At 46.4% G+C, this 24,237-nt stretch overlaps 1 protein-coding gene and 2 long non-coding RNA genes across 7 annotated transcripts in view; 1 reads left to right on the top strand and 2 right to left on the bottom strand.

Moving 5' to 3' along the window:
• Positions 1–24,237, top strand: part of SLC12A8 (solute carrier family 12 member 8) — a 141,918-nt gene that overhangs the window by 48,363 nt on the left and 69,318 nt on the right. The window lies entirely within an intron of this gene.
• On the bottom strand, positions 843–11,304 carry LOC111562248. Its single transcript, XR_006585116.1, has 3 exons — positions 9,449–11,304; positions 7,408–7,496; positions 843–1,425 (listed from the first exon to the last, which is right to left on the bottom strand). It is a non-coding gene; the product is annotated as an uncharacterized LOC111562248 (long non-coding RNA).
• Positions 11,424–23,188, bottom strand: LOC109503483. 2 transcript variants are annotated; one of them, XR_002162482.2, is made up of 4 exons: positions 22,913–23,188; positions 17,170–17,280; positions 13,150–13,233; positions 11,424–11,768 (listed from the first exon to the last, which is right to left on the bottom strand). It is a non-coding gene; the product is annotated as an uncharacterized LOC109503483 (long non-coding RNA). The 2 variants fall into 2 exon arrangements; XR_002162481.2 differs by lacking the exon at positions 13,150–13,233 and having other exon boundaries at positions 22,913–23,179.

Raw genomic sequence — 24,237 nt, 5'->3', positions numbered from 1 at the left:
CATTTCGTCTCCATGCTGCCTATAAAAATGGATCCCACTCATCGTCTCCATTTTCTCACTTCTTGACTCCTTGGCCTGCAAGCAGTCAGCACAGGCCCCTCTCCCTCTCCCCATCTCCCATCCTGTCTCTTCCAAAACAGCATCCTTGCACAAGGCTCTGTGGAGACACAGCTACATTACTGTAAAAAGCTAAATAGCACGGCAACTTAATTTAAACAAGGCCCTCTCAAACATTTGTTTGGCTTAAGGCTCCTAAAATGCCATTTTGTTGGATTATATTTTCATTTATGTAAGATGTGTGTCATGCCAAAATGATTTTATTGCCATAGAAGTCAGGCAAATATAGATAAAATACATTTTAGAAAATAAAGTGACATGTGGCACATTTTAATTCTATGTTCTGCATTTAAAAATGAAATTATGCATCTCCAAGCTTAACTTTTTGGTTATCTAGGAGGATGGCTGCTTTGCATGGGTCTGTAGTCTCCTCCAGTCCACTTCACATGCTCTGCTCTGCCTGGGTACCCTGCCATCCGTGGGAGGGGGCTATTGCTCGGTGCATGGCTTGGGCAGGCACAGGTTCATGTGCTGAGTCTGGCGGGTGGGATCCGGGTCTGCCTATGCCCAGCTGTAAGGCCAGCTTGCTGTTAGGAGCTATTAAAAGATCAAGGGTCAGGCATGGCTGACTCTGCCATCTGCTGAAAATGCTGTACTTGAGGTTCCAATGACCTCTTGGTCTTTAAATCCAGAACCTTTGCTCATTACTTATACCTGACCCCCTTGCACCACTGACCACTGTCTCAGTCCACTCAGGCTGCTATAACAAAATACCCTAGACCGGGTGGCTTATAAACAATGGACATTTATTTTTCACAGTTCTGGAGGCTGGAAATCCAAAATCAAGGCACTGGCAGATGTAATGTCTTGCAAGGGCCTGCTTCCTAGTTTGTAGAAGGCTGTCCTCTCACTGTGTCCTCATGTGACCAGAGGGCAAGGAAACTTTCTGAGGCCTCCTTTATAAGGGCACTGATCCCATTCAAGAAGACTCCACCCTCATGACCTAATCACATCCCAAAGGCCCACCTCCACATACCATAGCACTGAGGATTAGGCTTCAACATATGAATTTGGAGGGGAGGGTACACAAACCTTCAGACTACGGCAACCACCTGTGCTGACTGGAATCAGTCTCTTCCCATTTCTTCTTCAACACAATGCTGCCTTGACTCTTTTCTGCGTCTTCCTGTCCTGGACACAGGCAGGGGACCACGGGTCAGTTGTCAGCGCTGCTTTTCTCTGTGCTGTCTTCTTCAGAGGGATCCTGCCAGCACCACTGCTGCTGTCGTCTGCTTCCTCAGCTTTCTTGGATGGAGCTCCCATGTCACCAACTGCCATTCCATTTCTCCCTGGATGTCTGAGCATCACCTTGAATTAGAAGCAAAACTGAAGTCTTGCATTTTTTCCTCTTCCCTTTATTTATCTTCTCCTCCTCACCCCCTAGCCAAAACAAAACAAAACAAAACAAAACAAAACAAAACAAAACAAAACAAAACAAAACAAACACCTGACAAAAACTCAATAAGCAAATAATTAGGTTATCTCCCAAATGTCTACACCATTTCCCCATGCCTGGAAAGCTGGAGTGAACTTTTATTTCTCTGTGTAGCTTAAACCTTCCTACCCTTTTCAACCCAACAATTCTCCCCTTAGATCAGCAGAGGCCACTTCTTATGTGGGGCACTTAGATGATTTCCAGATCTGAATTTATCCTTCCAGGAACTTCCTTTTGGTTGATTCTACCTATCTCCTATGGGCAACCAACCCTCCTGTACACTGAAGCCAGATTACTTTTCCTAAAACCATGCTTTGCTTAGGTTACTCTCCAGCTTAAACATTTCCAGCGGCCTTCTATTGCCTATAGGACAGAGTCCAAACCTAGTGGGTTTGTATTAACTGAGTTTCACGGGCTAGCCCCAAATTACTTGTTTGGTTGCATCTCCAACTCTGCACCTTCCTGCACCCTCTTCTCCCAGAAATGTCTCCACTCACTGGGTCATAAATACATATGAATACAGCCCTGTTCCTACATCTAGATTCTCTCTACATACTCTGTTTGACATAGGTGCTCTCTCTTGGATGAAATAGTAGGAATTGTATACAAAGAATATGGTCTGAAATCTAGAAGCCTCTGGTGGGCTTGAGCAAGGTTACCTGTTCTGAGCCTTGGTTTTCTCATTGGCAAAAGTGAGGATAAAAGTGTTTACGACACCGGATTGCATTTTTGATTGTGTGGTGGGGCGGGCAGCCACAGCGGTGTGCTCAGGCCCCCCAGGATGTTAACGAGGGCATTGGAGACTCTGGTTCCTCATTAAAAGTTTTAAAAAATGTACTGATGAAATATTTCAAATATACAGGAAATAATGTAACAGATTCTCATCTACCCATCCCCCAAATTTAATGGATGATATTTTGCCAGTTTTGTTTCAGAACTCTCTTAAAAATAAAAACGTGTAAAGTGTTACAGGTACAATTTAAGTAGTACTTTGCTCCACTCCCTTTTCTCCCCCCGGCGACCACCATCCTGAGTCTGATATTTGTCTCTCCCGTGTGTTTTTATTTTTCTAACGTATGTTGATACCACCGTTGATCTCTATTATTGTTCAGTGTTTGAAAGTTTTACACACATTTTATCATACCGTATGGACCCACTCACCTGGTAAATGTTTAAATAGTGTGGATGATTGAATGGTTTTGCAGTTTGCTTTTCCCATATTTTTGAGATTTGTTCACGGTAGGTCATGCCTTGCCATTTCTTTCATTTTAACTCTTACGGCGTCCCAGGAGACCCAGACAAGTAAACGGTTATTAAGTGACAAGTCCTGTGACAAGGATTTTGGGGTGGGGGGACTCCCAGTCCAGCTTGAGTCAAGGAAGACTTTCCAGAGCAGAGTCCTGCTGAGCTCTGAGTGCTAAAGGAGTACAGGATTTAGCCAGAGGAAGAAGAGAAGGAAGCACATCTTGCAGTTCATGCAAAGACCCAGGAGCCTGCTGTGCTTGGGAAAACGAGAGAGCCCCGAGTGGCACGTGTGAAGAGGAGCCTGCAGAGCACGTGGAGCCAGCTCCTGAAAGCCTGGGCTGTCACGCTTAGGGGCCTGGGCTTTGTCTTGTGGCAGTGGGAAATGTGACATAAGTTTTCCATTTTAGAAAACTGCTCTGGCCACGGTATGGAAAACCAGTGGCTTGGGGTAGGGGTGGAGGACGGAGGCAGGAAACTTACTTGAGAGGCTGTTGCAGTGATCTGGGAAAGCAGTGATGCTCCAGAGCCTCTGGAGACAGGAAAGGGGGTAGGTTAAAGACAGATGAAATGGCAGGGTGGGATGTAGAGATGAGGCAGAGTGGAGCGACGTGTCTGATACGAGGCTGACTGGCTGATGGCTTCGCGCTACTGGGATCTGGGAGGAATCTGGCAGGAATAGATGTGGGGGAGAGGGAGAAGTCAGCATAAGAGTTCAAGTGAGGTCCAAGTGGAGACGACTAGAAGGCAGCGATGTGTGGTGGCCGAGGGCTCCCAGGGGCAGTCAGGCCTGGAGATGAAGCACCGGGATGGGCTGGCGCTTGGGGACAGCATGCCGATTTTGAAGCCAATAGCACCACACTTATACTAAGATGGAATTTAATTCACAGAAGAGGCTTTTTTTTTTTTTTTCACTTTTCCGTATTAAACAACAACAAATCCTCTCTGATAGAATTCCTAACATACAACGCAAGTATCCTAAAGATTAATATTCTTTACCAAAGAACATACCCCATAATCTCTTCCGACGACTGTTTCCTGGTCCATTCAGGATATAACAAACACATGAATGTTTTGGCTGCTTCCCTGGAGCTTGCACTCAGCCTGCACTTGGGGTACTGAGGATAAGGTTTGTGGTGTCCCTGGGATGCACAGTGCCCGGCATATAGTAGTTCAGTAAATATTTGTGCAGGAATGCGCACACTAAGGGAAAGATGGTGATGCGGACTGCGACCTCTTCTGGTGCCAGCAGGTGCAGATGGCACATCTGTGCCCCCACTCTGGAACATCTTCCCTAGGGCCCCTTTTTCTTCCTGAGATGAAGACAGTGGCCCAGCTACCATCATGACTCTGTAGCATCATCTTCCCAGCCACGTGTCTTCCTGAGCCTTCCTTGTGGGCTCCTTTCCCCCTGTGGTGGGAGGGCATCTCTGTATAGCTTTGCTGGGAAGGGTTTTCCAAAGCCTGGGAGCAAGGCCTGCCTGGAAGGCCTTGCAGTGCCCCAGGTGGCCTCTGTGTGGAGTCGTGATTCTGGCTGTTTGTTTTCTGGCCTCTGAGGGCCAGGGAGCCTTGTCCCAGGGTAGCTCGCTCAGTCTTTCCTCTCTGCCCACAGAGGTACTAGGAGGAAGCACGACTCCTTTGTGTAGAATGGTCTATGGTATCCTGGCATTGGCATTTTACTTACACGGTGGTCAAGTAGGTGATGCTGTACTGAAAGCTTTCACACCCACCATCTCATGAGACCCTCACAGATAAGGAGGCTGGGCTGGGTTATTTTCTCCATCTCACAGATGCAAGAACCCAGAGAAGTGAAGTAAGTTTTGAGAAGCCAGGCCTCGGGACTCAGCCCTCCCTGGTCCAGCAGAGTGGAATAGAGTCTTCTTGGAATAACCGATGACCCAGCCTCTATCCCTGGTAGGGGTCTCAACGCTGCCTGCACATTAGAAGTGACAGGGGAGCCCCACCCCAGACCAAGTCACCCAGCACCGATGGGCGGGACCTATTGGGCTGTATTTTCTAACTTTCCAGGTGATTCTACTGTACACCCAGGGTCGAGAACCCCTGTCTGGCTCCCTGCTCATATAGCATCTGCTTTGCTGTCTAACACAAACTCAGTGGAGTAAGAGCCAGACAGTGGTGAGGCCACGTGTCATACTGCTCAGACTGGCAGAATCCTGGAGACAAGACCAAAGAATTCATTGCCCTAAGAGGGGGCTCAGGACAGAGACTGGCTCCTCCTTCCTCTGCCTGTCTCATTTGGCTAGCACTCAGCTAAGGGCCCTATGTGTCACAAAACCTGCTTATTCGTGTGTATGGATGTATGTGGGAAAATTATAATGAGTGCCAACTTTATGTCAGGCACTTTACATATATTATTCTTTAAAAAATTTTTTTCTTAATGTTTGTTTATCTTTGAGAGAGAGAGAGAGAGAGGGAGGAGTGTGAGCGGGGGAGGGGCAGAGAGAAGGAGACACAGAATCCGAAGCAGGCTCCAGGCTCTGAGCTGACAGCATAGAGCCCGATGTGGGGCTTGAACTCGCAAACTATGAGATCATGACCTGAGCCAAAGTCAGACACTCAACCGACTGAGCCACCCAGGTGTTCCCATATATCGTTCTAATTAAACCTTAAAGCAACCTAGTGATATGGGTGGGATGGTTATTCCCATTTTACAGACAAGAACATTGAAGCCCTGAGATGTTATGCAACTTTCCTAAGATTGCAGAGTAAGTGGCTTAGCCAAAATTGGAACCCAGAGCTCCTGACTCTAAAGCACTATTCCATGGTGGTCTGGCATGCCCTTGAACAAGGGTGATGGAGCCATTCTCCTCCACCAAATCCTTTACTGCTCACCTTCTCCTTTAGATCAAGGGCATCTGAGAACCTGTTAGTTTTGGCTGGGCCTTCCCATACATGATCAGAGATATTATGGGTCAGCGCTTGAAGGGGAAGCAGGAACGAGACAGAGGACTATGAGGCTAGGTGAGGAGCCAGAACCAGGTACTGAAGTGGCTAAAACATGGTTCCCGAATCCCTCCGGCACTGTGGGAATAGACAAGGTCAGCTGACCAGGATCCAATTCAGGGCAGGGCATGATGTCAATCAGGATAGGACCTGGTGCTCCTTCCTGGGTCCTCAGGCCCCATTCCTCTTCCTGGCGAATGCAGGGGTGAGGCCTGGCTCCCAGACTGCTCAGCCCTCAGTCCTCCATATTGTTGGTCTCAGGCAGTCTGACCCCAGCAGAGGTGAGAGTTTCTGCACTTTCTTAGGTGACTCCTTGGAAAGTTTTGCTAATTCAGAAAGGAACAGGACCACAGGATCCCTAGTGGGGACAGCCGACCATCTGCTGGAATTTGTGGCCATGGTAAAAGGGATGGGAAGCAGCCCTCTTTTAGATTTTTCCTATCTTCTTTTCCTTTCTCTCCATCCCTTTCTGACTCCTTTCCCCCCACCCCCTTCATATCCTGGTTTCCTACTCTGAACTTCTCTCTTTCCCTCTACCGCTATTCATGGCTGGATCCTTTGAATGGGCTACTATACTGGGGTTTCTGGCTCAGCCTGGGGTCCTCATTACTGCCCTAATCCCCCTTTGCAAAACACAGATTTTGCCATGATGGATAAAAGTTAGTTGCTCTCCAGTTAAAGACTTGCTCCATTGTAGACTGGTAATGAGCAGGCTTTTGAAGGCTTTTTGCAGACTCAGGCGGTGTTGATGATTTAGGCTTGAAAGGTTTATTCACGCGCCAGATCAGAGCCCAACAGGTATGCCAATTAGCACGGCCAACCTTCCAATTGGTTGTGACAAGATGTGTCCTTGGGACCAGAAAGTGGACCTAATTTCTGGAAGCCATATTGTTGTGCTCAGGGAGAGATGAGGCCCAGGAGGTGGGGCTGGGGCTGCATCATCTACTGCCCAGTCCCCTACCCAAACCCTCCGTTGCCTTGTTTGTCATGTTATCTTCGGGACTCTACTGGTGGGAGTGCAGAGAGGTGGTTTCACCGGGGGCTCCTGAGAAGTCCAAGGTGTCCAGGGCTGCCCCTAAACCAAGAGGCCTGTCACAGCAACATTGGTGCCCCTGGAGACAGACAGACATCTCAATCCCCTTTTGTCCCCAGCTCCAGAACAGGGCTTTATATCAGCAGGTGCTCAGTATGTTTGCTGAGTGAATGAATGAAGAATGAATCAGATAGACTGAGGGTACAAGGGAAAGGCTCTGGAATGTGACTGGAGGTGTGGAAAGCCCTGGCCCCTTCATCTCTTATCTGTAGTCACCTAGGAGACGGATACTCCCCAGGCCTCCCTTCTGAGAGGCGCCGACCTTCCTGTTTTGGCAGCAGTTCCCAGGTATTCTGTCTGCACAGGCTGCAGCTGGCAAGAGAAGCCACAATGCCTGTGTGGAGGGCCCAGCCCAGGGTGGGGTCAGGTTGCGAGTTCAGTCAGACAGTCTTGGGAAGGAGGAAGGAAGGAAGGGTTGCAGCTGAGAAGAAACTGGCTTTGAAAGTTTTCCTCCTGGATTTTTTGTTTGCAAGGAGTGGAGATGCTTGGAGAGGCATTAAATGCTCGACGAAAGAGTGTAGATGAATCACTGGTAAAATCAGAGTGCAGATCTTACCTGCAGCAGGTCAGCCCGGATGGTTTTGTCTGGGAATGTCTGTGTGCTGGAAGGATGCCACAGGCTCTGTTAATAACAGCTCTGTATCCCTTAGGAAAAAAAAAAATTTTTTTTGAGAAAGCACATGTGCTTCATATTATGCATATCCACTGAGCATGTGTGTCCAGATGGCTGGGACAGGAGTCTCCTGACCCGTTCTTTCCGACTGTGCAGGTTTGAGAGAAAGACCAGGGATCTGGCAATGTTGGCTAGAAATTCCTGTAGGTCAGCTGGAATCCGGCTGGGGATTTGCTGATGTGAAACATGCATGGACAGTCAAACGCACAACAAAGGAGTCAAAGAGCAAAGCCAACTTGACCTTGAACAAAATCTTCCTTTGCTCCTGAACCACACACCAAGCAAGGCAAATTAAGGGATATGGGAATATGGATTCCTATTTGTTAAAAAATAGACAATTGTTTTTCATTAGGCTTTTCCAGTTATAGCACATAGGATTGTGGTGACCTCATTTTTGACCAATGGCCAATGCATTCAACTGTCTGGTGGAATAATCTATTAATTGGGCACCTGCCAATTGTCTGCAATAGGAATTAGTTTAGATGTATGTTTTAAAAAGTGATAACGTTGTTATGGGCTCTGCCTAGACATGGGAATGGAAGCCCAAGCAGGTCACCACCAGCACTGCAGTCAGTTTTGGATGATGGGCTGTGTTTTCAGCAGCCTCACTGTCCTATGAGTGTCTTCTCTTACCCCTACACTAATTATATGGTATTGAAGGGAAAGCTGACATGTGCCTAGATTCCTTGAACTTCAGTATGTTGAATCTGGGTGATGTGCCTGATCCTGTGGGTGAGGAAACTTAGGCACAGAGAGGTTGAGTCACCTTTTCTGGGTCACACAGAGCCACAGTTGCAAGCCAGTTCTCCCAGCGCCCCATCCAGTGCTGTTTGCCCTATACTCCACTGCTGCCCAAGGCCCATGTGTGACTCGTGTTTACAGCAAAGTGGTTGCTCACCCCTGTGAGCTGGCTGATGCTAGTTGGTGAAGGAGGCAGCTATGCTGTTTGACAGCCCACCTGCAAGCCAAGTTTGCCATTTTTAGGGAACCATGTCCCAGTCCCAAGTGTGAAAAGGCTTGGACAATTTGTTGCAAAGGCCACCTGCTTCATCCAACCTGCATCTTCGAGCAGCCACTGACTAGAAGATGGTGGTAGTTGTGGAACACCAGGAGGCCATGAGGAGAAGGGCTGACCACAGTGAGTCCCCACACTCATGGATTTCTTCGATGGAAATAACTTCTTCTGTAGAAAGATAGTTGCCATGCATAGTAAGACAGTTGCTTATCTATATAATAGTAATAAAACTGAGCACTTAGTATATGTCAGGCATTGTTTCATGTGTTGTACATGTGTTAATTTACTTCTTACAGTGAGAGGTAGGTACTATGATTATTCCCATTTTACAAGTGGGGAAACTGAGGCTGTGCATGGTAAGTACCTGCTGGAGGTTGCCTTGTTGGTAGAGGTAGGAATCAAACCCAGATAGTCCACCCAGAGCCCAGGCTCTCAGTCCTTAACTTTTATGCCTCCTAAGACTCTCATGACTCTAGACTTAGGCCTGCAGTCAGAGATGGGGGACCTTCTAGTTCCCGACTTAATTTCATCTGGTCTTCACGCCACTTTTTACGAGGTAATATAATTTTTGCCTGACACTGTGAAAGTGCAAAACGAAGATTCTCAAAGTTTTTACAGAAGGCATACCCACATCTCACAAAATGTATATTACTTTATAAATATAAACAGTTATGATTTTCTCTGTAAAATGAAGTACATCACTTTGCAGAGAAAGAACATGGAAGGGGAGGTCTCTAAACAGGAGGAAAAACATCTAGTGCCCAGGTTAGGAAATAGAAGGTTGCTCCCTCAAGGGCTCCCTGTGCTCTCCGCCAGGGGCTTCTCCTTCCTTCCTCACCAGAGTAATCTGACTTTCGGTTATTCAGGTCCCTGACTTTCCCAGGGTTGTAATATGTATCAGGTACTAACCATCTGGAGGGGTGTGTTGGCGGACAGAACTGCTGTCTGTTTTTACGTCTGAGGTCCTCATTACCATCCTTAGCCCTTGGCAGTCGGTCGAATAGAACAGTTCTATGGGGTGACGAGTAGGCTGAAGAGGTGAGGGCAGCAATTTCATGGTCAAGTTCATGGTCAAGATGAACCAAGTACATGAGATTCTGAGATAGGCTCAGGCCAGTGTTCTGATGTCAGGTTAAAAACTAGGTGTGGTGGGCTCCAGAGAGCTTGGTGATGAGGGCCCTCAGCATGTCCTTGGTCCCATTGTTCCAGTCTGGGAGGTCATCCCATATGCATGTGCAGAGTTGTTCACCCAGGATCTCTGTTCACCCTCCTTTATCTCCCCTCTCTGTTGGATCTCCATCAGAAATGTCATTCTGATTTGCTCTCTCATCTTTAAAAAAAAAAATTCTTAAATGTTTACTTTGTTTTTGAGACAGAGAGAGAAAGACAGAGTGCGAGTGGGAGAGGGGCAGAGAGAGGGGGAGACACAGAATCCGAAGCAGGCTCCAGGCTCCGAGCTATCAGCACAGAGTCTGATGCGGGACTCGAACTCCCGGGACTGATGCTTAACTGACTAGGCCACCCAGGTGCCCTTGCTGTCTCATCTTGATGGAGGTTATCTTCCAGTAACTTCTTGAGAAAGAGCTCATGGGAGAGAAGTGGTTTGAGACTTTTTGGTCTGAAAATTCTTTTTTCTGTGCTCACACTCGGCCCATAGTTTGGCTGGATGTCAAATTCTAGGTTGCAAACTATTTTCTTTTAAACTTTGGATTGCTTGTCTCCTGGCTTCTAGTATTGCTGGTAAGCAGTCCATTCTGATTCATAATCTTTTACATGTAACTATAAACTAGTAGGAAGTTCTTTTTGTCCCCGGTTTTCTGAAATTTCAAAACGATACACGAACATGAGGTTCTCTTTATATTATGCTGGGCACTGGGTGGGCCGTTTCTGTCTGGTAATGTATCTTTCAGTTTTGAGAAATCATCTTGAATTATTTCAGTGGTGATATTTTTCTACACTTTCTGTTCTCTCTGGTACTTTTACTATTTGGGATTTTTTTTATTACCTATTTTTATCTTCACTTTCTGAGGATTCCCTTAACTCAGTCTTGTATGCCTTCAATCAATTTTCTTATTTTGCTAAACTGTTTTTAATAATCAAGACCTTTTTCTTAGTTTTTTGATTGTTACATTTCATTTTATTGTTTTAATGACATCCTTTTTTTTTTTCTTTTTTTTGGTTTGCTTCAAGGATGCAATACTTTCTTGTAGCCCTCAGAGTATTTGTTGATATATTTTTCGGAGTTTTCTTATCTTTGCAAAGTTTCTGTTTCCTTTAAGCTGCCCTTTTCCTTTTGTTTGGGTCTTTATCATCCCTATCAGAGGACTTATCAGATATCTGGTCATTCTTGGCTTTCTGCTCCAGAGTAAGAGTAGGGAGAAAAGGCCGATTGGAAGTCTGAGCTCATAGCTGGGTCCGGTCAGTTCAGTCTGGGTACACTAGCTATTGGGGACCCTCTCCCAGGATCATCTTTTTAGGTGCTTCATGAAATGTTTCACTTTCTTCAAAGAGGCATCTTCCAGTCTGCCTGAAAGATGAGTCAAGCCACCCTTGTTGTGAGAGCTGAGTTGGGGGAAAGGGTTGGGGACCCCTGCTTCAGTATTCAGTAAACATGGACTCGATTTTTCTCAGCTGGGCCTGGCACTCCAGTCAAAGTCCTTGGTTTGCCGTCTCCAGAGAATGAATACGCTGCAGACTTCTGTTGGCCAGAGAGCACCAGGTGCCTGACTTCCCAGAGAGTCTGCCTTGGACTTCTGGTTTTATTTTTTATTTTTTATTTTTTATTAAAAAAATTTTTTTTTCAATGTTTATTTATTTTTGGGACAGAGAGAGACAGAGCATGAACGGGGGAGGGGCAGAGAGAGAGGGAGACACAGAATCGGAAACAGGCTCCAGGCTCCGAGCCATCAGCCCAGAGCCTGACGCGGGGCTCAAACTCACGGACCGCGAGATCGTGACCTGGCTGAAATCGGACGCTTAACCGACTGCGCCACCCAGGCGCCCCGGACTTCTGGTTTTAATGCACCTCTTCTCCCATGGCCAGACGCCTGGTGCCATCCATCTGAGACTTTGGAGAATTTTGTGGGGTAAATCAGGTTGTTTTTCAGCTTCCCTTTGCTGGTTTGAGACTCCGTTTTCTCAGGTCTGATCTCAGGACCACTGGACCACCCAGCGTGTTTCAGCTTCCAAAATGTTGTTGCCGTTTTCCCCATACTTAGGGATTTAGATACTAAAAACAAAACAAAACAAAACAAAACAAAACAAAACAACCCTCTTTACTATGTATTAGTGGGATTTGTGGAAGGAACAAAATTAGGTACAGATATTCAGTCTGCCATCTTACCCCAAAGGTCTGGTGTTAATATTTTTAAATGACAAACTGACCATGTTTAAACATTTTTTTAAATTAGAGATTTTTTTCTCTAGAAAAAAAAAATTATCTCTCTTGCTCTGGCAGCCTCTGAGGTCTTGTCCTTAAGACTATAAACACTGTGTGGATTGTACCTCTGATTTGGGGAGCCATTTGTGAAAACCTTAATAATATTTTTTAAACATAAGGTTTCTGAGTGTTTATGAAGCTGCTTGGGATGATACTGTAGAAGAGATATGAAGAAAAAGCATTTTCTCTTGGTGGATTGCCACAATGTGATTTGTGACCTAGGGTCACAATAAATACTTGTGACTACTTGTTATCTCCAGTACGTGTGACCTTAGGTGGTGGTACTTCATCATCCCAGTCGGAAACTGTGAATTAGCATCGTGGAAACCCTCCCAAGTGACTGTACCTGTACGAGCGAGCTTTCCTCCCCCATTTTGGAGAGTTTGCAGCCTATAGGGAAACAAGTTTTAGGTATTGCTCTGAGGAAAATAGGACTCTGTGCTTGAAATATGTGGGAATAGTGACTAAGGAAAAAGCTTCAGTTGTCTAAAGAGGGTTCTATAATGGGCATCGGGGCTCACCAGGACTGAAAATAAACAGAGAAATAGTTTACTTAGAAATGAAACCTTAGCTTGGGGCGCCTGGGTGGCTCCGTTGGTTAAGTGTCCAACTTTGGCTCAGGTCATGATCTTGCAGTTTGTGAGTTTGAGCCCCGTTTGGGGCTCTGTGCTGTCAACCCAGAGCCTAGAGCCTGCTTCAGATTCTCTCTCTCTCTCTCTGTCTCTCTCTGCCCCTCCCCTGCTTGCTCTCTCTCTCTCTCTCTCTCTCTCACAAAAATAAGTAAACATTAAAAAAAAAAAAAGAAATGAAACCTTAGCTTGAAATGGGAAAATGCATCTATTCCTGAAAAGATTTTTCACAATTCATTTTAAAGTTGTGTCTTGCTGACGCCTTGTCTTTCCCTGACTCCTTTATTGCCACTTTGTCCTTCCTTTGTCCTTTGTCTCTGTCTCTCTCCCACCCAAGCTTTATTTCCCTCTCTGTAATCAATTCCCTGCAATCAGTTAATCAAAAACCTTTTCTGAGCACTGCTATGTGCAGACCCAATGCTAGAAGTTTATTTTATACACAGGGATAAGGTACAGTCTCTCCCCTAACCAAATAATCACCAGATGTGGGGTACGTGTTGTAAAGGAAAACACACTGGTAGGGGGTGGTGGAAGACCTTTACCTTGGAGTGTCAGAGAAGTCTTCAAGGAGAGGGCGACGTTTGAATGGACTGTGGAGGTTACTTGGCAGTTCATCTGGTGGCAAACTGGGCAGGGTGATCCCAAGGAAAGGGAACAGTATATGTGAAGACATGGAGATGAAAAATGTATAAAAAATTTGAGAAAGCGCAGGAAGTTAGGTGTGCTGGAGCATAGGACCAGGGGGTGGAGGGGGGTAGCTAGAAGGAAATAAAGTTCCTTAGGTTCAAGGAAGAGCCATGTTCTGAGGAGACAGAGGGAAGCTCAGGAAACTCAGGGCTGCTGTGTAACCCCTGTGGATCCTGGTGCTCCAGAGATCTGCCTTGGTGAGAAATAGAACATTGGCTGGTCTCTCTGTTGAGATTACAGTGGTAGCTGACACCTGCTGTCCCCTGCTGCCTTCTCTCAGAGTCTCCCTGTACATTCTTGCCAAGACAACATCTGGTTGGATAGGGTGTCCTGGGGAATCTCTTGGATGGTGGACTCCTTCAGGACCAGGCTGTGGAGTCACCTTTGGCTCATACTGCCATCTCTGGTTCAGAGACGTGTCTAGGAAATCAGGGCTGTAGGTTCCAAGGAAATCTTGGGGCAGAAATAAATTCTCATGACTCATATTCTCAAAAGACATAAGTATGACAGGTATCAAGGGTTTCCTGGATTGTCCAGTACAGAGTGGCCAGGATTCATCCATGGGCTAAGAGGAGCTAGCCAATTTAAAAACTGAGGCTTAAACAACAGAAGTTAATTTTCTCACAGTTCTAGAGGCTAGAAGTCCAATATTAAGGTTCCAGCTGATTTGGTTCCTGATGAAGAATGTCTTTCTGGCTTGTAGACGGTCACCTTCTTTCTGTATCCTCACATGGCCTTCCCTCATTGTGCCTGTGTGTGTGTGTGTGTGTGTGTGTGTGTGTGTGTGTGTACACATGTGCAGGTTGGAAGAGGATAGGGAGAGAGGAAGAGAGAGAGAGAGGTAGGGAGTTTGGGAAAGAGTGTATGCAGTCACTAGCTCTCTGGTGTCTCTTCTTTTTTTCAATTTTTAATTTTTTTAATTTTTTTAATGTTTATTTATTTTTGAGACAGAGAGAGACAGAGCATGAATGGGGGAGGGGCAGAGAGAGAGGGAGACACAGAATCGGAAGCAGGCTCCAGGCTCTGAGCCACCAGCCCAGAGCCTGACTCGGGGCTTGAACTCACGAACTGTGAGATCGTGACCTGAGCTGAAGTCGGATGCTCAACCGACTAAGCCACCCAGGCGCCCCACTGGTGTCTCTTCTGATAAGGACACTAATCCTATCTGCTCAGTGCCCCACCCTTATGACCTTATTAACACCAATTACTTCCTTAGAGGCTCCGTCTCCAAATATAGCCATTCTAGAGCTTCAACATATGGATTTGGGGGGGGGGAGGGTGTGGGTTAGGTGGGGATGCAAGCATTCAGTCCATAATAGATAGTATATACTAAATTATAGTGTTAATTTATTTTTATTAAGAATAACATATTTAATTTTAAAATATGAAGTATGAAGTTTATTTCCTTATAGCCTTTTTTCTATCCCCCTTTTTGTTACATAATTGGGCTCACACCATATATAGTATTTTTTAAAGTTAAAATTAATGTAGCAACATTCAGAAGCCCCAGATGGAATGTGATATAAACATAGGCTTGATGACATGTCTTATCTTGAGGATTTTCTTAGTCCTTCTAGTTAGAAAAGCAAACAGATAAACAAACAAAATAACTAGGAATAACTTTAGAACTCCACAGGAGGTTTAAAGATACAGAAATCCTAAACATGGAGCAAGGTCAGTGGGTTTTTCCTTTGAGTAGGGAAGTGACAGACTCCCAGTGGCTCTTTGAGAGCCCTGCCTGGGGTTAGTGTGGGTGCACAGGGGGAGAGCCTAAAGGCAGGGGACTGGGCCTCAAGCGTCCAGCTTACACTGCCAGGAGCCGTGGGGTAGAGAGGAAGACCAGATGCAATTTGGGAAAAGAGCTTTGTGATCTCATTCTCTTGTTTCTAAATACCACTTCATTTTTTCCATCCCCTCCCTCCACCCCCCACTCCTCACTCTCTGTACACTCCACCACCACCACCACCATCAGGAACACACACTCCTTAAACACAAGCAAATAAAATTTATTTTAACCACGAGAGCCATGATTGTTTTGTTTCTTGTTAGTCTATGATCCAAAATAATAAGAAAATGCCCCAGATTCTGCCATAAGTATTTGCTTTACCCCACACCACTGGCTGTGTGAATGCATGCACACATAAAAGCCACGCGGTGACTGCGCGGCTAACCTGGCCACCTGAGATGCTTTGTAGAAAGCACCCGGCCGCAGCGCCCGGCACCCGAACCCACGCACTTGACTTCCTCCCCTGAGTGTTGACCTGCCCCATCCACGAATCAGTGACTAATGCTTTCTCCGAACTATGCTTTCTCCGAACTGAGCTCATTTGCGCGGTTTCACGTGTGTGGTGTTTTGATCTCTCTCACACACATCCTCTCCTGGTGGATGGTAGGCTCCCTAATCAGGCACCAGGTGAGAAACCTGGGCGGGGCTAGGGTCCCTGCTTGCCCCCAGGCCCACATTAGTGCTCTAGATGGCTATCTTTCACATGTGCAAATAAGGTCTGCCTCACAAGTTTGCAGCCCAGAACATAGTCTCTTTCACCCTGAACACTGGATCTAGAGATGTGAAGGGAAAAACTTCCTGGGCTACTCCAAGAATTGATGTTACTTTTCTGAAGAAGTGAAAATACTGCATTATGAAGGTATTTTGTTTTTGTTTTTGTTTTTGTTTTTGTTTTTTTGCAGGAGAAAACCTAATGATGAAGTGGTTCCCAAACTGTTACCCCACTCTTACTACTTCCAAACGTGTTTCTAATAGGCCATCAGATTTTAATGTCGCATGTCTATATCAGTTGGTACATTAGAAATCTCATACCTGTACCCTTGCCTGACTTTCTTTACTGAATGGCCCAGAAACAATTAATACTTTTGGAAACACTAAGTATATTTCTGCTTGTAAGTAGAGAAAAAAAAATAAAATGAAATAATTAATTAAGAGAAAAAAAGTATGGGGCGCCTGGGTGGCACAGTCGGTTAAGCGTCCGACTTCAGCCAGGTCACGATCTCGCGGTCCGTGAGTTCGAGCCCTGCGTCGGGCTCTGGGCTGATGGCTCAGAGCCTGGAGCCTGTTTCTGATTCTGTGTCTCCCTCTCTCTCTGCCCCTCCCCCGTTCATGCTCTGTCTCTCTCTGTCCCAAAAATAAATAAACGTTGAAAAAAAAATTTAAAAAAAAAAAAGAGAAAAAAAGTAGTGGGTCAAACCGCTTGCTACAGATTTCGTGAATATAAAATCTGAAGAGAGCATAGTGACCAAGGAAGGTCAGAGTAGCTAATGTTTATCAAATACTCCCCACGTGCCAGCCCTGTGCTGGGCATCATCTATCTCAATTTATCCTTACGGTGTCTGTGGGGTCAATGCGCTGTTATTGTCCTTGCCGTAAAGATAAGAAAACTGAGGTTCAGAGAGGTTGTCTTGCTCCTGACCATGCAGCTAGTAAGCCGTGAAGCCAGAGTCTGACCTGAGGGTCCATGTTCTTCTTAACCCTCAAACTCATGCTGCTCCTAGCCATGCTGTTGACTGAATTGTTAAATAAGCAGCACACTTACAGCGTGATGTTTAAAATGCACCTGGGAAGTTGTTCAGTAGTCGAGTGGAATGGGAACCATGGTTGCAGCGTTTGGCACTGGGAGATCTCTGGCCAGGGTCCCCTCAACCACTGCCTGTGCACTCTGGGCCAGGACCCTACCTCAGTTGCCTCATAAAAGAACTTGATTTTAGATTTCATCATTCGTTAGACCTCAGCAGGCTGTGGTCCCTTTCTGAACCAACCCCTCATCTACTGGTATGCATGGTAGGTGTCACGGAAGGACACTGGCAAGAGCAGCAGGCTCCACTAGCGATTGGGGTGGGCCGTGTACCTTCTGTTTCCTCACCTGTAAGACAGGGGGCTTCTTTCACTCCCGAGGTGGCTCCTTCCGGTCATACCCATCTCAGAACTCAACAGAACTTTGTATGATGCTGCCTGCCAGCACGTGAAACATAGCCTACGTGAAAAAGTACAAGAACACGCTAAAAGACAGAGAGTAGAATCACAACTGGGCCCTCCTATGTCTGCAAAAATAACAAAACAAAGCATCAGAAATAGCAGGGGTGCCTGGGTGGCTCAGTTGGTTGAGCATCCGACTTCGGTTTAGGTCGTGATCTTGCAGTTTGTGAGTTCGAGCCCCGTGTCGGGCTCTGTGCTGACAGCTCGGAGCCTGGAGCCTGCTTTGGATTCTGTGTTTCCTCCTCTATCTGTCTCTCCCTCCCATGCTCATGCTCTCTCTGTGTCTCTCAATAATAAATGAAGGTTAAAAATTTTTTTTTAATTTATAAAAAAAAACACAAAAGAAATAGCAGAAGTGCTGGTGGAGGCCAAGAGAGTTTGGCAGGTAGTTGCAGAAAGTGCTGAGGGATGCAGAGCTCAGCAGAGAGTACAGAGGTCACTCTTTCAGGCTGGAAGAGCCCCAAGGACAGGAAGCGCACCTTACCCCGTTTTCTATCCAGCACCTTAGAAAGGACCTGGCACATGGCTGGCTGTCAGTTATGCTTTGCTGAGTGACTGACTGGGAAAGGAACCAGAATAGATCAGGCTCCAATAAGGAGATGGACATAGTTCTAGAGAACACAAATCAGAGCAGCTTGTGGAAGTGTGATACCATTTGTAGAGAATGAAGCCGATCAAACAGATTGTCAGAGCACAGACTCCAGACAAGTGGAATGGAAGGGTGGAAGGAGTGCCTGCCTGGGGGGCCAGCACACTGCACACTTACTCCATTCGGTCTCCCTCTGTCTTCCTTCTATCCACCCACCAGGCAGTAGCTATGGAAGCTATTGGGTGACAGGAGTCAGGCTCCAGCATACAGTGGAGAATAAAATAGGTATGGTCCCTACTCATGAACTATGGAGATGATTAGGGAAGGTCATTGTTAATGGCAATAATATGTGCTTTTAGGGGCGCCTGGGTGGCGCAGTCGGTTAAGCGTCCGACTTCAGCCAGGTCACGATCTCGCGGTCCGTGAGTTCGAGCCCCGTGTCAGGCTCTGGGCTGATGGCTCAGAGCCTGGAGCCTGTTTCCGATTCTGTGTCTCCCTCTCTCTCTGCCCCTCCCCCGTTCATGCTCTGTCTCTCTCTGTCCCAAAAATAAATAAACATTGAAAAAAAAATTAAAAAAAAATAATATGTGCTTTTATGTATTTATTTATTATTACCATTTTTAATGTTTACTTATTTTTGAGAAAGAGAAAGCACGAGCTGGGGAGGGGCAGAGAGAGAGGGGGACAGAGGATCTGAGGCAGGCTCTGTGCTGTAGCACAGAGCCCGATGTGGGGCTGGAACTCAGGAACCACAAGATCATGACCTGAGCTGAAGTTGGATACTTAACCGACTGAGCCACCCAGGTGCCCCTGTGTTTTTATGATTAGTGCTACCAGAACCCAGGCTTCTTACAAGCTATGTGGCGGCAGGCGAGTCACTGAAACCCTCTGAGTTTGCTCATCTGAAAAATGGAAATAAATGCCTCCCTGGAAGGGCATTTCTTAAGAATTAGAAATAATATTATATGTCAATAGTGGCTGTGGTTTTCTTTGAGTTTATGTATGTGTTTATATGGGGGAGGGTTCTCCCCCCACCCACCTCCCTGCTGCTTTCAAGAAAATGAGCACTTCCTGAATATTATGGAGAACAATATTTTGGTTTTATTGTTTTGATGATGATTTATTCTGTTAAATTTTTTCCTGCTCCTCACAAGCTGACAGAAAATGCTAGATATCTTAAGGTACAACACCTTAAAATCCTGATTGCCAGGGGCGCCTGGGTGGCGCAGTCGGTTAAGCGTCCGACTTCAGCCAGGTCATGATCTCACGGTCAGTGAGTTCGAGCCCCGCATCGGGCTCTGGGCTGATGGCTCGGAGCCTGGAGCCTGTTTCCGATTCTGTGTCTCCCTCTCTCTCTGCCCCTCCCCCATTCATGCTCTGTCTCTCTCTGTCCCAAAAATAAATAAAAAATGTTGAAAAAAAATTAAAAAAAAAAATCCTGATTGCCAAAAATCATTAAAAACATTCAAAAGTAAATAAAATAGTAAATTCAAGCAGGAAATTGATAATTGTTGTTCCATTGAGAACCATTTAAAAAAATTTTTTTTTCAACGTTTTTTATTTATTTTTGGGACAGAGAGAGACAGAGCATGAATGGGGGAGGGGCAGAGAGAGAGGGAGACACAGAATCAGAAACAGGCTCCAGGCTCTGAGCCATCAGCCCAGAGCCTGACGCGGGGCTCGAACTCACGGACCGCGAGATCGTGACCTGGCTGAAGTCGGATGCTCAACCGACTGCGCCACCCAGGCGCCCCGAGGACCATTTTAAATTAAACATGCCAGATGTGATCATTATAAGAATAGTTCTCTGGGAATACCTGGGTGGCTCAGTCTGTTAAACATCCAACTTCGGCTCAGGTCATGATCTTGTAGTTCTTAGGTTCGAGCCCCACGCACGGTTCTGTGCTGACAGCTCAGAGCCTAGAGCCTGCCTCAGATTCTGTGCCTCCCTCTCTCTGCCCCGCCCTTCCCGCCCCCTTCCTGCTCTGTCTCTTTCTTTCTTAAAAAAATAAATAAACATTAAAAAAAAAAAAAAAGGGAATAGTTCTCTGTATGGTGCAGTCTTAAGTTCCTAAAGTCATAAAGAAACTTCAGTTATGGTCTAAAATAAACAATAGCAACCAAACAAACCCTATCTATTTTTCCATTTTTTTCTCCAAGTTCTATTTGAAGTCAGAGGAAAATCACTTTTTGCTTTCTTGCACTGCAGTAACTCGAGTGGAAGCCATTTTTCAGACCCTTAAATGTGCTCACAGAATGTTGGGAAGGAGGCACGAAAGACTGGGTTCCAGTCCTGGCCCTGTCACTCCCTCGCTCTGTGAACTCTGTCTGCGCTTCAGTTTCCTCATCTGGAAAAAAGGGAATAATGACGCCTGCCTCACAGCTTGCTTCAGGGTTAAATGAGGTGATAAACCTTATTTTCTCAATTTTAAAACACCATCAAGTTTGAGACACACTAAATTTTCAGGTGGAAAAAACCATCACCTTAAGTCTACATGTTGATTGTAAGACATCCAAGTTTCAGGAAATCAAAATGAAAAAAAAAATCAGAGTCAAATTGAGGAAATACAGTAAAAAGGAGTACCTGGCCACTAGGGGGATTCTAGACAAGGGTGGGGCTGTCTCACTGCCACGATGTCCTGTCCGAGGGTGGAGGAGCTGCAGCGTGTTGTGCGGGGACCTCCCAGTCCAGCAGTCTGAAACGGGGCCGTCTTTGCAGCATTTCTCTGGATGCCTCCTCCCAACCCCCAATCTCATGCCAAGCCTGGTGTGGACCTTTTTGGACACATGATGGTTTCCTTCCTATGTGGAAGTTCCACCTTGTAAAGATCAGAAAATGCTTCGGCATTGTCTTCTGGACCAAAGAGGATGCTCTCTCCCTGTATGAGTTTCTTTGACACGAACCTAGTGCCTCCCAGCCATTTTCATGTCACTGCACAGCCAGAAAATGGTAATATTTGTATAGTACTCCAGGGTAAGGGAGGGACAGTCAGGCCAAGAGGCCAAAATCTTCACCATCTGGAACCCATTCCGGGCATTTAGCGTGGCCCACCTCCTCTAGTTGGTTTCCCCCCTGAAAAAGAAGGTGGAGGGGGAGGAGGAAAAGAAAAAGAGACAAGAAGGAAACCTGGTAATGTTCACTGTTCTTTGCTGGAGAATTTTGAGGGCATTTTAGTGTTTCAAAGCATTTTTGCAATAATTGTCTTGTATAATGGTCTTGTATCTTGATCAACATATGCTTGGGCCTATGGATACCATAAACAAGAAAGTTTCCATACCTGTATGTGTGTCAGAACAACTAGGGAATCTTGTTACTGGTATAAATGTATATTTCCTAGTAGCCCGAGGCCTGAGAATCTGAATTGTAAGAAGTATACTCCAGGTGATTCTTCATGTGCCCACAGATCTAGGAACCACTGCCCTAAGGCCCTTGGAGAGTTTCACCTGGCACTATACTTTTTATGTCCTGCCTTATTCATATCCTTTCTTACCCTGTAAAGGTAGCCTTTCTGATGCAGTGGTCAAAACCTAGTCACATAGTAAGTTCCCTTGCATATGTGCTTAGTCCTGCCCCTGGTATATGAGGACACTACAACGAGCAGGGAATCTGCTTATCTGCTGGCCCAGAAACCCATCCTCCCAGGCTTGCAATTTTTAAAGAACAGTGTGTCAGTTTGGTTTGGGGACTGCTTGCATCAGAATCACCTAGGAGCTCATTAGAAAAACACTCTGAATCAGACTATCAAATTTTGAACTAATAATCTGCGTTTTAAATCAGCACAAGGGTAATTTTTTCTTCAACGTTTATTTATTTTTGAGACAGAGAGAGACAGAGCATGAATGGGGGAGGGTCAGAGAGAGAGGGAGACACAGAATCCGAAACAGGCTCCAGGCTCTGAGCTGTCAGCACAGAGCCTGACGCAGGGCTCGAACTCACAGACCGCGAGATCATGACCTGAGTCGAAGTTGGACGCCTAACTCACTGAGCCACCCAGGCGCCCCAGCACAAGGGTAATTTTTAATGCACGTTCAGATTTGGGACCTACTGCCTGTGGGTAATTTAATAATCCCATTGATCTCTAAAGGTTAATTTCCAGGTAAATAAAGAGATTGTGGCCTCCATCAAAGGCAGACCTTTTAACCATCCAAACACACAGCTAGCCCCTTCAAGTAACCAGCCTTGCTTCTAGTACCATTATTGGGGTGGTAACCAGGGAAGGATGTTAAGGTCCAAGGAGCCAATGGTGTTCTTAAAAGCTTGATATGATGGCTTGTATACGCATAAGATTCAACACATCCTGCCCTTGTTTGAGTTTAATCTGGCAGTTGGGATGTTTTCTCTCTGGCTGTTACGGGTCTCCCAATCAAAGTGGACCTTTCAGAGGAAGCAGTTGTAACTTAGGGTCCACAAGCCCCTGAAATTGCATGCAAAATCTTATATAAAAAAATATATTTTTCTAGGAGAGGGTCCAGAACTAGTGCCAGATTCTTAAAGGCATGGTTAGCCCAGAAAGGGGAAAGATTAAGGATTCAAACAGAGGAATTTTTAACAGTTAGAACTGGGGAGAATTGTAAACAAAGGCTCATGTCCTGGTAAGGATTTCTGAACTTGAGCACTCCGAGCCAACAACAAACCGTGACCTTCAGCATTTCTCAAAACTTACCTAGTTTGTCTCCTCTTTCCTTCCTGCCTCACTCCTTCTTTTAGGCTTGTATCTCTCTGGTTTTCTTCCCCAGTGTTCTTTTTTCTTTCTTGAACTCTCTGCCCTGTCTGGATCTTGTGCCATCTCTCCTCCTGTCCATTCCTTCTCCCCTCCTCTCCCTTGCTGCCCTAATTAGGAAGAGAGCATATGCTCTTTTATTTGTTCTACCTATAGAATAACATTTCATGTTGGTGGTTCTTGGTTTTAAAACTAGATGAATTGAATACTTAAGATTTCTTTGGAAGGGGGAGAAAATTATACCTTAGGTACCCGAATTCCTGGCTTTTGGGATCCGGCCTTTGATATATTGAAGGTTTTCTGTGGGCAGAAGTACTTACTCATCCTTGGCTGGAGGAGGGCAGGAGTAGACATGCCGCAGGCCTTCCTCTTGTTCTGAGTTGAAGAGTGATTGACCAGAATCCTGGGTACTCCCGCCCAGCTCCCACTAGTGATTATTTTCATTTGTTGGCTTTGACTGTGGAAGGCAGAGAAGCAACCTTTAGACTGAGGAGGCCATGGGAACACAGTCAAGGCTGCAGAAGGAAGTGAGAGCTAACACTGTCCAGCTCTACCCTTGTGTCTGCTCTGGCTCTGTGAGCAGGAGGGGGTTTGGCCTGCTGGGCTCCCTGGCCAGTTCTGGGGATAAATGCCTGAAGCATGAAATCACTGGTTTGGGAGGGCTCTTTCACACTGACGGGCCTGCCTGCCTCAGCCCTGAACAGCTGGGAGTTCCAAGGAAGTGGAGGGTGACACCCTGAGGGATGGGCTAGTATGTGTGTCCTGCCTGTGCCCCCAGCTCTTCTCCCTGCACACGGAAGTGTCCTCTGGCTGTGGGGAGTGGGCAGAATACTCTGCGTGGTTCTGTAGAAGAGCTAATAATGGCACTTCCTAGCTCAGGCATTTGGGGGGCACCTGCTGGATTGCGGTGGGTCTGTGAGAGACAAAGTCAGGGAGACGTGCCCTCATGTCGCTCACATTCGGGTGGGGAATGAGGCGACCACCTATATAGACACAGAACCGGACAGACGGTCCCAGGCTGAGGGTAGGTGGTGCAGAGAGGACCAGCTGAGAGCCGGGGTCTGTGGCTGGGCCTGGCTTTGTGGCCTGGGGAGCCTCTGAACGCTGGCTGGAGGGGAGTGTGGGGTTTGCCATGGGAGCAGTTGGCAGGAAGGTGCTGCCTCCTGGGGGCTGGCAGTAGATGAAGCCCTAAATCAGACATCTGAAGATTATAGGATGGGGCCCTGTGTGAGCCTCCCCTTTACCCTCACTCTGGCCCCGGCGAGGCCAGTGCTAGAAGTTGCTGAGCTTGTGGCAGAAGTGGCCCCAGGCCTGCTTACCATCTAATTTATTTGTCACTCCAGTCACAGATCTTAACGCTCACTGGGGGCTGGGCCATGCGTGTTCATCTTCAGAGACTGTTTCCGAAGACATAGTGAGCCCTCTGGCACGGCGTTGGCCCAACCCCAGCACACAGGTGCTCGGGCCAGCACCGGGCAATGGAACAGCCCCTGGAATTCATTGCACTTGCCAGTGGATTTCTAGGCCCTGTAGAGAGTTGACAAGTGGCTGTAACTGCTGGCCCAATTTGAAACACCGCATCATACTTACAACAGTTGTCAGAGCCGTGGCTTTCGAATCAGACCCGGTGTTCAGAGTCCAGCTA

Source organism: Felis catus, chromosome C2, assembly GCF_018350175.1.
Source record: "Felis catus isolate Fca126 chromosome C2, F.catus_Fca126_mat1.0, whole genome shotgun sequence".
NCBI lineage: Eukaryota > Metazoa > Chordata > Mammalia > Carnivora > Felidae > Felis > Felis catus.
This window is presented reverse-complemented; position numbering and strand designations above follow the sequence as displayed.